This window comes from Camellia sinensis, chromosome 9, assembly GCF_055761805.1.
Source record: "Camellia sinensis isolate YWXY chromosome 9, ASM5576180v1, whole genome shotgun sequence".
NCBI classification, from domain to species: domain Eukaryota; kingdom Viridiplantae; phylum Streptophyta; class Magnoliopsida; order Ericales; family Theaceae; genus Camellia; species Camellia sinensis.
The window spans coordinates 29,674,065-29,691,946 of NC_138969.1; positions in this window are offsets into that span (position 1 = coordinate 29,674,065).

Genomic DNA, 17,882 nt, shown 5'->3' on the forward strand with positions numbered 1-17,882 from the left:
GAGGCCTAATGGATTTAGTGTATAGGGATGCATATGAGACTTTAAAGGATTTTTGTAAAAAATTAAAATTTTATATTGAAAATAAATAAAGATAAAATATAAAAATTGCTCTAAATGTCTCTTTCTTTAGTTTTTATAACCAAAAGTGTATTATATAAGTCACTTATCTTGTAATCATCAAAGAATTAAAATGTAAAAATATGAAAAATTATTATTTTTTGTTGATTTTGAGTGGTTGGTTCAATTCAATCAATTTATGTTATTTTATTTTATTTTATATCCTTGTTTGTGGTTTGTAAATTAGACTATCACCTTTTAAGTGGAATTGGAGTAGGTGTTGTGCCTTATGACACAACATGCGTGTTGTGAGGGCTTTTCGGGGTGTGTCCACAACCCATTTTCATTATCCGAATTATTCTTATTATAAGTTTTGTCAAATATATTATTTAGGGCAAATTACATATACACCCCTTCAGGTTTGACAAAATTACAGATACCCCCTGAGGTTTGAGAAATTACGAATTCCCCCCTGAATGCTATATTTGCATAAGAAATTAGGGGGTAATTTGTTATGAAATATAAACCTCAGGGGGTAAATTGTTATGAAAATACAAACCTCAGGGGGCGGGATGTAATTTCCGAAACCTCAGGGGTATCTGTAATTTAACCAAACCTGGAGGGGTGTATATGTAATTTGCCCTATTATTTATAAAAAGAATCAAGTTAATTGGACATACGTAATTCCATGATCAATAACTATTTTTCAAAAAAATATCAAAATTATACCTACTGTTTATTTATTTTTCAAACAAATGTGATTTTGTTATAAGGTTACAAATGTCCAATTAATTTGATTTTTATTTTTATTTTTTTACGTATATTTAATTCAACAAATTTTATAATATGAACCGTTTGAATTATGAAAATCGACTGAGGACACGCTCCGAAAGGGCCTCATAGCATGCATGTCGTGCCATAATACACAACATCTGCTCCATTCCCTTTTTTTAGTACCGGTCATTTATCATTTTAATCCCTAAAAAAAGATTTTCCCATTTTGATCTTTAAACTAGTTGTTATTTTCTTATTTGATATAGTTATCCACTTCCGTCATGATTAAAGGGTAATATAGATATTTTAAAATTTAAGTTTTTCACTTTTGCTTCTCAAAAATTAAGTTTTTTTTTTTTTTTTACTTTGATCCCTAAAAAAAAATAATTTTTCCCAATTTGATTTATAAATTCGAACCCAACATGGCTTGTTTTGAGAAATAAATTAAAAATTTTTTAAAATTTTTTTTCAAAAAACATATAAAAATATAAATAAATAATATGATTTAAAAAAATTAAAAAGCCAAAAAAAAACTTATTCATATATAATAGACAAAAATGAAAAACTCTTCCAATTTTAAAAAGTAACTTTATAACGAGTAGACAAAAATGAGAAACTCATCCAATTTTAAAAAGTAACTTTGCATCGAATAGACAAAAACGAAAAATTATAGTGGTTACGTGTCCTTTTAAGGGCTAAGGTTGGTGGAGGAGACCAGGTGGCAAGGAATGAGGATCCTCTCCTTGCAACTCCCCTCCTTGTGCTCGTCCTTACAGGTATTCGGGTCTACTTTTAGGCCCAATTTTAATAATTCGAACCGTTCATATTTTATGATTTATTCAGTATATTATACCTGTAAAAAATCAAGTTGATCGGATATCAGAAAGCATGTGTTCGGAAAACTATTTATTAAATTCTTTAAAAAATAGTTTTTAGTTCAATTTTTCAAACACATGCTTTCTGATATCCGATCAACTTATTTTTTTATAGGTATAATATACTGAATAAATCATAAAATATAAACGGTTCGAATTATTAAAATTAGGCCTAAAAATAGACCCGAAGACCTGTAAGGACGGACGCAAGAATGAACCTGCAAGGAGAGGTTCTTGACTCGGTGGCAAGGTGAAAGAGGAGAGGTGGCCAGTCATGAGAGTAGAGCAGGAAAGTGCATAAAGGAGGGGAGAAGACATCAGAGAAGGTAAAAGTGAATGTTCTATTATTGGAGTAACGTATACGTAATATTTTATAATATTATATTTGATAAAAAAATAGGTAGGTATATTATTGTATTAGATGATTAAAAAATATGATATGACATATTAAATGATAACTGATTATAAAATATAACCACGTAATACTTTAAATATATTGAATAATTTTTCTTATTATTGTGAGATGACATTTAATGAATAATGTGAGAAGTGGCCATGGGAGAAACTATTTTTCCTTTCCTTTTTTGGAGTTGAACAATTTTATTTTTGGGAGGTTAGGAACCAAATTATGAACCCTTTTTTTTGTTTTCCACTTTCAATGATCAAAGTGTAATTTATTATATTTTTGTCATAAAAGTATAACAATATTTGAATCGAAGTGGAATTTAAATTAAAGTGGAAAGAGTTTGATAGTTAGAGACTAAAAATGAGAGAACTTTTTCTATAAGGATTAAAGTGAAAGAATGATCATATTTCAGAAGGTGAAAGTATAATTTATTCATATAAATTATTTGAAAATTATTAATTTGTAACTATAATTTAAAAGTATTCTCGTTTAATATTTGAATATTTTTTTTTTAAAATTAATTTGTTTATTTTACTACATAAGTTTGAAGGACAAATGACCTGATACATATAATTTTTTTGGCTACTACAAAATGTTTTTAGAAGGGTTGTTTTGTGGAACTAAAAAAGTTAATTTATTGATTAATTTGGATCATATTACTTCTTTATTTTTTTAACGTCTTATTGTAATAAGTAAAAAAGTAAAAAAAAAAGTAATATTCAAAACAAACGTATAATTCTACAATAAAAAGGTTTTAAACATGAGCATTACTATTCAGGTATAAAAATTAGACTTACTTTTCAAGTTCAATGATGTGACGATCAATTATGATATCTATGATGACACTCTCTCATATCTTACCTAATTATCAACTAATCATGTCATTTACATATCATTGAGCCCAAAAAATAAATTTAGAAAATGAGTTTAGAAAATGAATAGTATCATCTTCCCTTAAACAATTTGTTTTAAGGCTATGTTTGGCATGAACTTTTTGAGCTAAAATAGTTACAAAAAGATAAAATAGACTAAAAATTCAGTAAAACAAAATGTCATATTCAAATCATGATCATTTTATTTTTTTCTCAAAAAAGTCAAAAAAGTTAGAAAGTTCATCTCAAATGAGACCTTTTAATTCCAGACAAAAATAGTCAAAAAATTAAATGGCCAAAAAACCAATTCAGATCCAACACGAAGGCTAAATTACATAAAACAAGCCTTGTATGTGCTACAAGCTTACTAGGCTACTACAATTTATTTTTAGAAAGTATGTGATTAGTTTTATACAAATAAAAATAAATAAATATTATTACAACATGAAAATACGATTTTGAGAGTCAACACAACTTTAAATTGTCAGTGGCATTGAAACACTTTCCATGTTAGAAAGTCACAATTTTGAGCCACAAAATTTGAGCTACGAAACATTTTCCATGTTAGAAAGTCACAATTTTTGTGGTCATAATGGCTCAAAACTGCCAAAACGACGTCGTTTTGACATGTTTTGCACAAAAAACGACGGCGTTTTGACAGTTTTGAGCCATTGTGGCCACAAAAATTGTGGCCCTAAAACATTTTCCAAGATTAAACTCACAATGCAATGATTCACCGACACTAACACAATCGAAGTCATTCCAAATATGGAGAAGAGGAATTGGAGTAATAGTTGGTATATGAAGAAAAGAATTAACGATTGTCTTGGATTCATATTTGATAGTTTCTTCTATTAATAGGATTATCAATCCCATAGTTGAGATTACAAATTGAATAAGGGAATTAGTGATTTTTTAAATTATTTTTAAGTAAATTTATATTTTTTAAAACAAAAAAATAATTATAATATTAAAAAATATTAATTTTATATACTAAACTATTTATAGGGGTGTTTTGAAAAGTTAGTAAAAAGTTGATATTTTAACTTTTTTAGCTTATTTTGTCTTTTTGTAGATAAATTATGTGAGAGGTGATGTAACCCAAAATTGGTAAAAAACTAGAAGCTGACTTTTTACCTGCTTCCTAAAAGAGCACATAGTATTACTAATTTGGTGATGTATAAATAAATACTATTTATCTTATATTTTTAATCTAATACTATCATATTAATAATCAGTTTACTCAATTACAATTTATTTTTAATTTCTTTTATATTATAAAGCTAAACAAACATGAACTTAATTATAGTTAATTTTTGGTATAATAATATTTTTAACTAGTTTTTTTTTTTATTTAAAATATTAATTTACATAATCAAAAAGTATTGTTTGATCATACGACATGGGTGACGACTGCAGCAAAACTGTCCCCTAAAATGATTTTTTTTTTTTTTTGAACGAGTCCCCTAAAATGATCGATCATCAACTTTGTTCACTTTAGGGTGAAGAGTGTGGGTAAAAGATTGTTTTGATGTTGATAATCATGTATAAAATGACAAATTACTCTTTTTTTTTTTTTTTTGGGGGGGGGGGAATAAAGTTTAGTTTTAATTTTTTATATTTTGTATTTTTTAAGTGAATATTTTTTATATTTAAAGTAATTTTTTTTTTACTTTTTTATGTGCACCTAGATGTATCTAAATAATAAAATATTTGTGAAAAAATATTTTAAAAATTAATAAATACACAATAATACAAAAAATATACTAAATTTTTATTTTTATTTTTTTATATTTTTGGTGTTTAGTAAATTTTTTTCACAAATATTATACTTTTTAAGTGTATTTATATTAGGTGTGTCTAAAATTTAAAAAATTTGCTTAAAATATTAAAAAAATTCAGTAAAAAAAAACATACGAAAAATAATAAAGTAAAATTTTTAAAAAAATAAATTCTGAAAATAGAAACCAAACAAAGTCAATGATCTTATGAAATGAAATTGGTTACATCATTTTGAGTTTCAAATGAAATTAGCGCTATTTGGCATAAATTATAAGTGCACTTATTTAAGTTATATTATTTTTTGTTATTTTTATATCTTTTTATAAAAAGTTAAAAATTATATTTATTTAGATCATTTTAAACAATTCTTGAATAATATGGAAAGGTCATTTTTCAAAATTTTTTTATACTAATAATTAACTTTTTATAATAATAAATAATAATCTTATTTATAATACAATTTTTTTTAATGAATTAAACACAAAAATGGACATTATGATAGAATTAATTATTTGATTTTACTTCATTCAACTGAACTAAACAAAACATAAGAAATCTTCTTTTATTAGGTATAATTTTGGGATAGATCCAATTTTCGATGTTCTTGTAGTACATGATGAAACTGGCTTTGTTCAGGAAGGGAGTTTCATTAAAATAGTTTACCGAAAGATAAAATAGGTTAAAATAATTAATAAAATAAAATGTCATAATTATTTTATTTTTTTCTTATAACCATCAAATTAATTAAAAAAAAATAAAATAAAAATCAACTAACTTTCTAAACACAACGTTTTTAGTTAAGATAAAATAGTCAAAAAAAACAAATAACTAATTAAAATAGCCAACTTTTCAAATAAGGCTAGTAATTGTTAAGAATACCTCCCCTCCATCTGTCAAATTTAATGTGGCAGTCCAACAAATTTATTTTGACATACCAAATGACCTCCACCCGTTTTGTCAAAAGTTGACATGGCTTTTTGCATTACTTCTTTATGTCAATTTTGACATGAAGACTACTATATGCCTTTTATTTATTTATTTATTTTTTTTCAAATAAAAGAAGACTAAAAATACATAGCCTCCGTTTGGGAAATGTGTTGACTTTTTAGTTTTTTAATTTTTTTGGCTATTTTAGCCTGGGCTAAAAAGCTTAGTTTGGGAAGAGTTTTTTGGCTTTTTGACTTTTTTGACTTTTTTTGTGAGAGAAGAGTGTAATGATTGTGGGTTAGATGTGATGTTTTGTTTGTTGTGGCTAAAATAACCTATTTTGTCTTTTGTGACTATTTTAGCCCTAAAACCACTTGCCAAACACCACCATAAAAGAATTTAAATTTTAAAAATAATATAGTAATAGATTTGACATATCAAGTAGATAATTTTTATGTCAAATTAATGTATATCATCTAAACATTCAAAAAAATTTGACATGTTAAATTTTGAAGGTTTGAGTGAAAATGCTCTAAGGATTCAAGGATCATGATACTCAGCGTTCGTTTGGGATGTGCGTTGAATTTTTGATTTTTTGGTTATTTTAGTTGAGGTTAAAATGTCTTGTTTGGGATGAACTTTTTAGCTTTTTGACTTTTGTAAGAGTAAAAATGAAATTATTTTAGTTTAAATGTGACATTTTGTCTTATTGACTTTTTAATCTACTTTATTTTTTTGTGACTAAAATAGTCAAAATAGCTTATGCCAAACATAGCCTCAAAAAAAAAAAAAAAAAAAAACTTTTTGCAAAGGTTTTCTTTTATAATTCGAGAGTCTACATTTAAATTTAAATCATTAAATTATGTATTTTGTTGCGTAATAAAAAGCATATTAAAATTAGGACGTGTTTGGCATGCGTTAAAATAGTATATGTTATTTTAATATATTATTCTATTTGAATCATAATTATTTTATTTATATCATATTATCTTTTTATCACATAACTTTAAATTCAATCTATATTTTTTTCTTAAAAAATCAAAAATATAATCATCTCCAACCCCCGCCCCCAGTGTTGTGATAGTTTACTCTATAAAAGAGGATTGACTTTCCAATAATAAAAACAATCTTGCTACAGATCTCTAATTAGAGGTCATTCCGTACAGCTCTAATGAGCTGTCCGGGAATTAAAAAAAAAAAAAAACAGTGAAGTAAAAGACAAAAATAGGAGAAGAAAAAGACAAATTAGAGGTGCATTAGAGGTGTGTTTTTAGTGGTTCAAATCATTTTTCTAATAAAAAAAAAAAATCCAGGAGAGAAGTAATTATAATAAAAGTAATAATATGTAAATATATTTTTATATAAAATGATATGACTTGTGATACATTTATTTCAATAAGAATAGCCCATCATTCTGTGAACATATTATTTTGAGTAAATTACATCAATAATGCAGTTACAGAAATCTCACCTATAATTTCTGAAATGACACACTATCCTCTCATGTCACTGTCAAACATATCAGCCTACTCTTCTGTCAAAGAAATCAGGCTAATGACAGGAAAAGCCGTGATCCTTTCTTCACCTTTTCTATTTGGTTCATTTCTTTTGAAAAATATTTGGTAGTTCAAAATTTTGTTTTTTAAATGGTTTAAATTTGTCAAAATAATATCGTTTTGAGTGATTTGAGTTACAAAAATTTGAGCTACCTAACATTGTTGATTTCTTGTAACGATTAAAAGATTCTTTTCGATTGATCTAAATAAATATATTTTTTAATTTTTTATAAAATATAAGTTAGATATAAATTGAATTTAAAGTGGTATGATAGAGAAGTAATGTGATTTAAATAAAATGATGTGACTTAAATAGGATAGTGACTTTTTGACTTTTTGACTTTTTTAAATTATGATAAACAAGACTTAAGATTTATCTTAAGAGAATTCTAACGGCTCAAATTATTTTATTCAAAAAATTAAAAAATTTTACTTTTTAATTTTTTTAATAGTAATGATTCAGAGTACTAATTTTAGTATTCTAATAGAACACTAATGACATGACAAGAAGAAAAAAAAAAAAATCAAGACCAAAACATCACATCACAATGAGTGAGGCCTATTGCCAATTCATTAAGCTGATTTTAGAACTTAAGAATTAGAACTCTAAAGTATTTTTCTTTTTTTAATAAAGTGATTTGGATCGTTAAATTCTCTCAGAATGATCGTGATCATTACAAGAAGGAAGGCTAGTAGAGACACCAAAAACGGAACCACTGCTCTTAAAAACACTTCACCTTCTACTAATTTACCTCTACTTTAAGGCTAGGTTTGGTATAACTTAAAAAGTCAAAAAGTTAAAAAGTCACTATTCATCTTATTTAAGTTACATCACCTCTCTACCACATCACTTCAGACTCAACCCATACCCAACCCATATTTCATAAAAAGTCAAAAAATACACTTATTTGGATCATCACAAACCATCCCTAAGTTTTGTTTTGAAATAAGTCATTTTAATAATTTTTTAATTTTTTATAAAAAATATACCAAAAAAAAAGTGATGTGATAACTTATAGTAACTTTTTGAATTTTTAACTAAAATACAGTGACTTCGTTAGGAGCATGCGATTTTAGTAATTTTTTAATATTTTATAAAAAAAATTATATAAAAAAATAAAGAGAATGATGCGATAACTTATAGTGATTTTTTAATTTTTTGACCTTTTGCCTTATGAGAAGTTATTGGGTGTGTTTGGTTTGTGTTTTGAAACATGTTTTTGGAAGAAAATTTCTAAAAATATGTTTGGTTACAATTTTTTTAAAAAAAAATTCAAAATTATTTCTCTCTATTACACATCAATCAATCATTTTCTCTCTCTCCTCTCTCATTCTTAATCTTTTTTTCTCTCACATACATTTACTCAATTACAACAAAATATCAAATCATCCCAAATTCTCAAACCATTTTCAAAATATATAATCAAACAAACCAAAAAAATTTCTAAACTCTCTCTCCAAATTTTTTCTTTTAAAAATTTATCTCAAAACACAAACCAAACACACCCATTAGCTTGGTCTTAGACATAGCCAATTGGTGTTTTAATGATATTGAGATTCATGGAGGAATGAGATTCACAAATTTATATTGAGTGGTTGGAAAATATGAAGAAATAAGATAAATTGTGATTGATGGTGACAGGCTATGTGGTGCCTTGAGCCAATTAATAATTTTTCATAAATTACATAAACTTCCCTTAATATTTACTTAAATGATAGAATCACTCTTGAGGTTTCTAATCATTAGTCTTTTAAAAATTGTAAGTTATAGCACACTAAGGGGCATTTTGAAAAGTTAGAAATAAGTTAACTTTTTACTTATTTCAAATAAGTAAAAAGTTAGTTTTTTTCAACAAAGTTACATTTGGAAAGATAGAAATAAGCAAACCATTGAAATTATCGAAATACCTTCTCCTCTTTACATTTGAAAATGTTGGAAAAAAAATAATTTTTTGGTGATTTTAATGTGCAATTAAAGTAGGTCTTAACCATTGGTTGAGATGGGATTACATGAGTTTAGATTTTTTGTAACAAAGTCTTTATACCACAAAAAGAAGAGTTATGCTAGGGACCCCAAATATTCTATCAAATCTCTCACATGAGTGTGGGATCCACATTCATGTGGATTTGTATGAATCTCACCCCATGTGAGAGGTTTGATAGAATATTTGGGATACATAGCATTTCTCCAAAAAGAATGACAAAAAACCATTAAGAATTAAATGAGAAATTATCTCATAAAGTTGACCTCATAAATGAGATATTGAGAATTGTGTATAGCTACCAATCCCACATTGATTGTAGAGGAAAACTTTAATGGGTATTTAAACCTCAAGATTATGAGAAGGACATGGGTCCTTTAGGGCATTCAATTTTTTCGAAGGAAGGGAGGTATGGACGCTTTAAGGATAGACTTGGGCCAAGACTATGGTCCAAGTTGGTTATAGAAAAATTAGCACACGCGCGCCGCCCGCTTGTTCGGACTGGGCTGGGTTTGGATCTGTGATTCGTGGATCGTGGATCTTGGGACATGCTGGAATGGGTTAGGTTTGGGCTAGACCGGATTGGTGGTCCACCAACCTAAACTTTTTGGGCCAAGTTTGCTGCAGATATACACATTTGTGTATACAGAAAATGTATTGCAGATATTTTTTCCCATTAGTTTTGGACCATTACTCTAGCATTTTTGCAAGAGTAATGGCCATTAGTTGCCAGCCTTCATGGGCATTAGTTGTTAGCCTTCATGGTTGGAGGCTTCTCCTCTCTTTCCCATGGTGTATAAAAAGAGGCCTATCTTTCTTGGTTGGTTACAGATTTTTGCCTTCCAGAATTATACAGTCAGTTTGCTTGTGTCTATAATTTTCTTCTTGTGTGAGAGAGTGTTGCCATTGTTGGTTTGCTAAAACTAACAGAAAGTGCTTCTACGTTAACCGGTCTAGACCATCTTATCCTGAGAGACATAAGTCGACATTCCTCTAGCACCCATGGTGAGGTGGCTAATCTATTTTAAGGATACTGTGGTATCACACAGAATTTGGTTTGATTTTTTGTTTTCATATTTCAATTAAATATGTATTTCTATTAATCTTGTTTTATGTTTCATACTCTAGAATATAATTTATCGAGTATGATTTTATTTGATACTCTATTATTTAATTTAATAAATCATGGATCTATTTGTTTTGTTTAATCACATAATTCGAATAACAATCATAAAATAGATTATATATCTTTTCTCATGAAAGTGGCCAAATAGATTCCTATGATAAATTAAATTAGAAGCTGTACACTGTTCATAATAAATATGTGCCCAATTTTTGTGATCCATAGTAGTCTTCATTAGAATAGTAATCAAATATAAATATCGGAATGCTATTGTTTCGAGTTCTCGAATTCAATATATATGACGTTCCAGTATTGGTGCTGTGTTGGTTTCTATATGTTTAATCATACATGCCATGCGATTTATGTTGGTTTCTATATGTTTTAATCATATGATGCCACGGTTTTTTTTGTTTGTTTGTTTGTTTTTGTTTTTGTTTTTGTAATTCAAAACAAAACCCAACATAAAACCAAGGCTTGTATTCTGATTTTGTCTCCTAGTAGTGCTTCCTTGTGTAGTTTAATTTTGTGAGTCAAAGTTTATTTCCTACCATGATTTGTATGGTTCTTTATGTTATAGTTTCATGACATAATTTGTACGTTTAAAATTTTCTAGATTTTGATTTTTTGTTACATGCTTATTGTTTCTAAGATTATAAGTATGATCTTTATTTACATGTTGATTGCTAGAAACATTTACATGTGTATTACATGGTTCTTGTGATTTAAATTCATACGTTACTCTTACATATAAATTTAATTTATGTAACTCTGGCATATTAATTTAATTTATTTATTTGGAATCATAAGTTTACATGTTTATTGTAATGCAACTCTAGCCTATTAATTTTATAGTTTAAGGTTTTGGAGTTATCAAATTTTTGTAACTTGTCTAGATTTATTGCATAATTATTGTGTAATAATTTGATATATATTACTCATGGCTATTAAGTTTTAATTTAATTGTGGAGTTACAAAATTTTCCATTTAAAGGTTTAATTGTGGAGTTACAAATTTTAATTTAAAGTTTTAATTTAATTTTGGAGTTACAAATTTTCTTTTAAAGTTTTAATTTAATTGTGAAGTTACAAATTTTATTGTGGTTTTTGTAACTCATCTAACATTTTAATTCATTGGTTAATTTGATTATTCAATAGTTGGCTACACGGTTTCAATTAATATATTTCTACATTTTGTTTAGATTATCTGGTTTGTGTTTTCTTATATTTTTTTTGCTAACTTTCTTTATAGGAATACCTAATCGTGGAACGAAATTTTTTGGACTACCTACAATCCTCAATTTGGATTGGTTTACTCGTATTATATTTGAAGCAATTTTTGCTTGAGATTTATTTGGTTTGTTTACCAATTTGTAAATGCAAGTTTTATTTGCTTGTAATCGTTGTACCAATTTTTTTTACATTACTTGTAATTTGGTTAGCAATTTTTATATTGCTTGTAAGTATTGGACCTTGGTTTGTTTTAACTTAGTTCATCCATTGGAAAACATAATTCTAAAAATTGTTTCTCACGGACTAAGAGTTAACATGCTCTTGAAAGTTTTGTTAAAAGGTTAACTGGGTTTTAAGTGAGACTGATGTGACTCCTCCAGTCTTCCTAAGAACATTCTTGACCATGTTCGATTCTAGGTTTAGTGGTGAGACTAATTTCGAATTAACTTTTCAACTGTGGGATTTTTTAGTGTTAATTTTAATTTCTGGAAACACAAAAAATGATTTTCTGTTGTATTTTTTAGAACTGGTAATTGTCATCAATGCTGCTGCTATTACTAATGTTGGTGGGGATCTGAACCCAGGGCAATTGGCTTGCCAACCCGAACTGTGACCTCTGTGGTCAACCCTGGTGCTATTCCGGCTGTTCTAGGAGGACCGCTCAGTCACCATAAGCGCCTAGAGAAATTTACTGGGGTGAACTTCAAGAGATGGCAGCAAAAGATGTTGTTCTACTTGACCACGCTAAATCTTGCAAAGTGTAGACACCCCATTTTTGACTGTCCTCAAAACTTGGACGTCGTCGTTTGAACACTCGATGATTATTCATGCTCGTGTTCGTTTTGAGTTTCTGAAGGTCTCGGCTGCGCGCCTTGCCTTGGAGCCTCTCAACCTGTCTGTTTTGTGCTTGGTTGTGGACCAAGAGCTTGTGGTTTTGTTTCTGGGGGAAGGGGGTGGCTTGTTGGCCAGCCCCATAACCCATCGACCAGGCCTTTTGCTTATCGGCCTCTCCTTCTTGCCATCGGCCATAAGTGTTGGCCGATTGGCACTCTTTTTGGCCGATCAACACTCTTTTTGATCGAACGACCATTTTTTTGGCCGAGCCCCACTACAAGAAAAATGGGCTTAAAAGACGGAATTTTTTTGCGACGGCACATTTGCTGTCGCAAAAAATGTGACCTTTTGAGACGGCACAGCTTGCCGTCACAAAAAATGTGACCTTTTGAGACGACACAACTTGCCATCGCAAAAAAAAATGTGACTTTTTGAGATGGCACAGCTTGCCGTCGCAAAAAAATATGACCTTTTGAGACGGCACAACTTGCCGTCACAAAAAAAAACGTGACTTTTTGAGACGGCACAACTTGCCGTCACAAAAAATAGAGTATTTGCAACGGCATAAAATGCTGTCGTGAAAAAATAGAGTATTTGCGACGGTACCAACTGCAGTCGCAAAAAAAAAAAAGAAGAGTTTTTTGTGACTGTAATAGGTACCGTTGCACACAAAAAAAAAGTAAATATATATATATATATAAGTTGTAGCTTTGAGACGGCGTCATATATATAGTCACAAAATGGTTTAAATAAATGTAACGGTATTTTTCAAAAAAAAAAAAAAAAAAGACGTCGACTTACTCTTTTGAACATTTCTCTTTTCACCCATTTTTTCATCTTTCTATCTCTCTGTCTCTGTCTCTCTTCTCTCTCTCTCTCTCTCACTCATCACTCTTCTCTGTCTGTCTATCTCTCTTTTTCTCTCTGTGTCTCTGTCTCTCTTATTTTTCTCTCTCTCACTCATCACTCTTCTCTGTCTGTCTGTCTATTTGTCTGTCTCTGTCTCTTTCTCTCTGTGTCTCTCGTCCATCTCTCTTCTGTCTATCTCTCTTCTCTCTCTGTCTCTCTTCTCTCTCTTTTCTCTTTATCTCTCTCGCTCATCTGTCTCTGTCTCTCTTTCGTTTATCTGTTTTCGCTCTTTTTTTTCTCACTCTCTCTTTGTCTATATCTTTTCACTCATTTTTTCATCTTCCTCTCTCTCTTCTCTTTCTCTCTCTCACTCATTACTCTTTTCTTTCTATCTCTGTCTCTGTCTCTCTCTGTGTCTCTCACTCATCTATCTCTTCTCTCATCTATTTTCTCTCTCTGTCTCTTTCGCTCATCTCTCTTTTCTCTATCTCTCTCATCTCTCATCTCTCTCTGTCTCTCTCGCTCATCTCTCTTCTCGCTATCTCTCTCTCTCTCTCGTTCATCTCTCTTCTCTCTATGTCTCTGTCGCTTATCTCTCTTGTCTCTCTCGTTCATCTCTCTCCTCTCTCTGTCTCTTTTTCTGTCTCCCACTCTCTATCTCTTTATGTTTTTGTCCATCTCTCTCTCTCTCTTCTCTTTCTCTCTCTCTCTCTCTTTCTCCCCCCCACTATGTTCGCGTTGCTCACTCTCTCCCTTCCGTCTTTCTATTTACTGAGCTCCTTCTCGATTTATCTATCCACTACAAGAAAATGCACTTTTAGCAACCACTTTATCTCTCTCTCGCTCATCACTCTGTCTCTGTCTCTCTTTTTTTCTCTCCTCTATCTGTCTCTCACTCATCTCTCTCTCTCTCACCACCCATCTCATTTACCATCTTCACCACAATTGCAAACGCCATTCCACTACCACTATTACTAAAACTGTCGCCACTTCACCTCGACGACTACCATTATTACTACCATTGCCACCACTCCACTACTGCCACTACCACTACTGCCACTAGTACTACCATTATCTCTCCTTCACCCCTGCCACTTCATCTACTTTACCACTATTACAACTTCACCACTAATCTCCTTCGCCACCACCACCACCACTACCACCACCATCACCATCACCATCATCTCTTATCCACCACCTTCACTACTACTGCCACTCCCTCTCCTCTACCACAAAAAATTAGTTCATGATTTTTAATAACCAAAAAAATGAGCTGCAGAAAAATATTTTTCATTGACCACAGAAAATTAACTTTTATTTTAGTGAAAAATATTTTTCATTAAAATATTACCCCTAGTTCTACCAAATAAAAAATAATAATATATTTTTTTTCATTAAAATAAAAATGAAACAAATAAATTTTCAATCTTAGTAACTGAAAAAAAATGAATTTTTTTTTTAAAAATTCATTAACTACAAAAAAATATATATTTTAACAAAAAATAAATTTTTTTGACGACGGCAACCCTGGTCACGAAAAAAAGAAGAAGAGTTAACCGGCATTATTTTATTATTTAAATTTCATTTCTAACCCAAAAAAAAAAATTATTTTTTATTCCCGCCCCTTTTTGTTTTCCATTCCCGCCCCCCCCTTTTTTTTTTTTTTTTCCATTCCTGCTCATCCCTAATTTCAAACAAAAAATCCCCAATCTCAAACCCAAAAATCCCTAATCTCTTCTTACCCCCCTCTCTCTCTCTCTCTCTCTCTCTCTCTCTCGATCGACGGCGAGCGACGGAGGAGCAGAGTCGTCGTCGTCGTCGGAGTAGCCGAAAGGGCAAACGAGCCCTAGCCGTTCGCCATTGCACAGCTTGCAGTCTCTCTCTCTCTCTCTCTCTCTCTCTCTCTCTGTTCTATCCATGTAACATTCTCTTCCGTCATTCCACTATTTCCTCTTGCCATTGACTTTTATCAGCTGAAAAATGTTCACATGTTGTGTTGAATCCGAATACATGTCTCTGCAATGAAAATAATTTTTTTGTTGTTCCTCCTCTAATATGTTGAAACCAGGTATTTGCAAATATACGACAAATATTGTCACAGAGACACAATTTATTAAAACCCTAGATTATATATATTAGGCTGTATGTATATATATAGATATGTATTTACACAGGCACTGCACCAAAACTTACACTTGTTCTGGAAAATATGGTGCGAGGGAGATTCACTGTGTAATTGGCAGATTATTTATCATTGTTCTTATTGTTTGTTCATTTTGTTATTGTTTTTTTAACTGATTGATAATTTAGAGAAGTTCCAATTGGGCAGAGCTTGATCTTGATGGGTTTCCCAAACATTTGATTTTTGTTTAAACAAATCTTTCAAATTTTGAATTAGTAAGATAAGAGAACTCATTATGGTGTTTGAAGGAAATTCTTGAATGGGGGGCTTTAGTGTTCTAATGATTCTATTACAATGTTGAATTTCTTTTTTTAAAAAAATTTTTTTTGGGTATTTTTCCTGATTATGGTATTTGATTTTAAAATTTTTTTGGTGGTATAAATAAATGGGTAATGTAAATTGAGGATGAAGCTAATAGGGGCAGCTGCTCAGCATCAGAGGAAGAAAGATGGATCAAATAGTAACTCAGCAAGAACATCTCCTTCCAAGCTTAAGGATACTGAGTTTGTCAACAACAGTTTGTTAGCCACCATGACTGCAGGAGACTTTGATGACCATGGTATTTTATGTGACTCTGCTCCGTCTTTGTTTTCTCATTGCATCCATTAGTAACTAGTATTTAACATTATATTTTACTCTCAAACTAATTTTCTGTTTCTTCTTTGTAAACAAAAAGCAGGAAACATATTGTCCCCCCCCCCAAAAAAAAAAGAAGCAAAAACTAAAAACATGTTTAATATACATATGTTTTCCAAACAAATACTAACAAAAATAAGAAAACATGTTTGGTGAGTTGCGGGAAGGGTGAAGTAGTCGCCGGGAAGGAAAGGGGTGGCTAAAGGGGTGAGGGAGTGGCTGGAGGGGGGATGGAGGAATAGTGTTTTCAAAGGCTCAAGGAACCCTCAAGGCACCAAAGGTTTCTTGGGGCCTAGTCGCAAGGTGAGGTGCTTGCTTCACTTAAGCAAAAGACACATTTTCAGTAAAAAAATCAATAAATTAGCATAGACTAATAATTCAAACTTCAACATAAGAAAAATGGCAGAATTTGCAACTTACAAGCACTAAGACAAAGAATATCAAGACAAATTATAGAAAAAAAAAAAAAGAAATCCAAAAAGATAGAAACAAATAAGGGAGAAGAAGAGGAAAAAAACTGATAGACTTGAACCTAGAGTATAGGAGGCCAATTGAAGTAGAGAAGAAGAAGAGAAGGAAGAAGTCGCCTAACTTGGAGCACAAATTAGGGTACCTAGAAATTGAATGGTTGGAATGTAGATACCAAAGGGTTGAGGAGGAATGACTGGAGAGTTTCATTGATCCTTTATTCAATGAAGACTTGGGGCTTTTTTTGTTTGAGGATTTGATCAAAGAAATTGAGGCTTATCACAATTATGTATATATACATACATATATATATATATATATATATATATATATATATATATATAATTGGGCGTTTTAAACCCATGTGGCAGTATATATAAATCCATCAGAGTACAAAAATAAAAATAAAATTCTTGGTATTAACAAGAAATTCAAAAGTAAAATCTTAAATAAAGCACACTCCTTGCACTTTAAGTGTGATCCTCAAGTGCCTAGCTGCTCTTCATTGAATACACTGTGCCTTACTGCACCTTGTGCCTAGGTGCGCCTTTTGCAACACTGAGGAAGAGGGAATGAAAACTTGTTTTGAAAACAAATGAATTTGTTTTTTTGAAAACTGTTTCCATTTATTTGGAAATGAAAAACAGTTATCAAACATATTTTGTTTTCAGTTTTCAAAATTTAAAAATAAAAAAAATGGAAATCAAAAAAAAAAAAATGTTACCAAACAGGCTTTGTAGTTGACAGTGCATATTGACTTGAACTTAGACTGAATTTTATCCCCTACATAACCTATTATGCAAATTTTGGAACTGACTTGTTTTTAAATTTTTGCTATTATAGTGCATTTGTTGGGATTGTTGGTAGAAGTGGGCAGAAAAAGAGTCAGTGATACAATTATTTCCCTGCCTTTTTTTCTTTTTGGATTTTCCTTCTTGAATGAAGCTTGGGTATGAAGCTTGAAATCAACATTATGTTTTCAATTCTCTCCATAACTTCAATTTATCTAATAGGTATGACCTATTGAGCTGTGGTATGTTATTCTAATAAGGGAACAATAGATGATCACTTTTTTTAATTATTTTATTTTATTTAGTTATTGAGCTGTGGTATGTTATTCATTTTTTTTAGTTATTCTATTTAGTTATTTTATTTAATTATTTTATTTTATTTAGTTATTGAGTTGTGGTATGTTATTCACTTTTTTTAGTTATTCTAATAAGGGAACAATAGATGATCACTTTTTTTCAATTTATCTAATAGGTTGTATATTAACCTCTATTTGATGAATAAAGGATGATGAACTTTTGTATAGATACTAGAAGGCTGG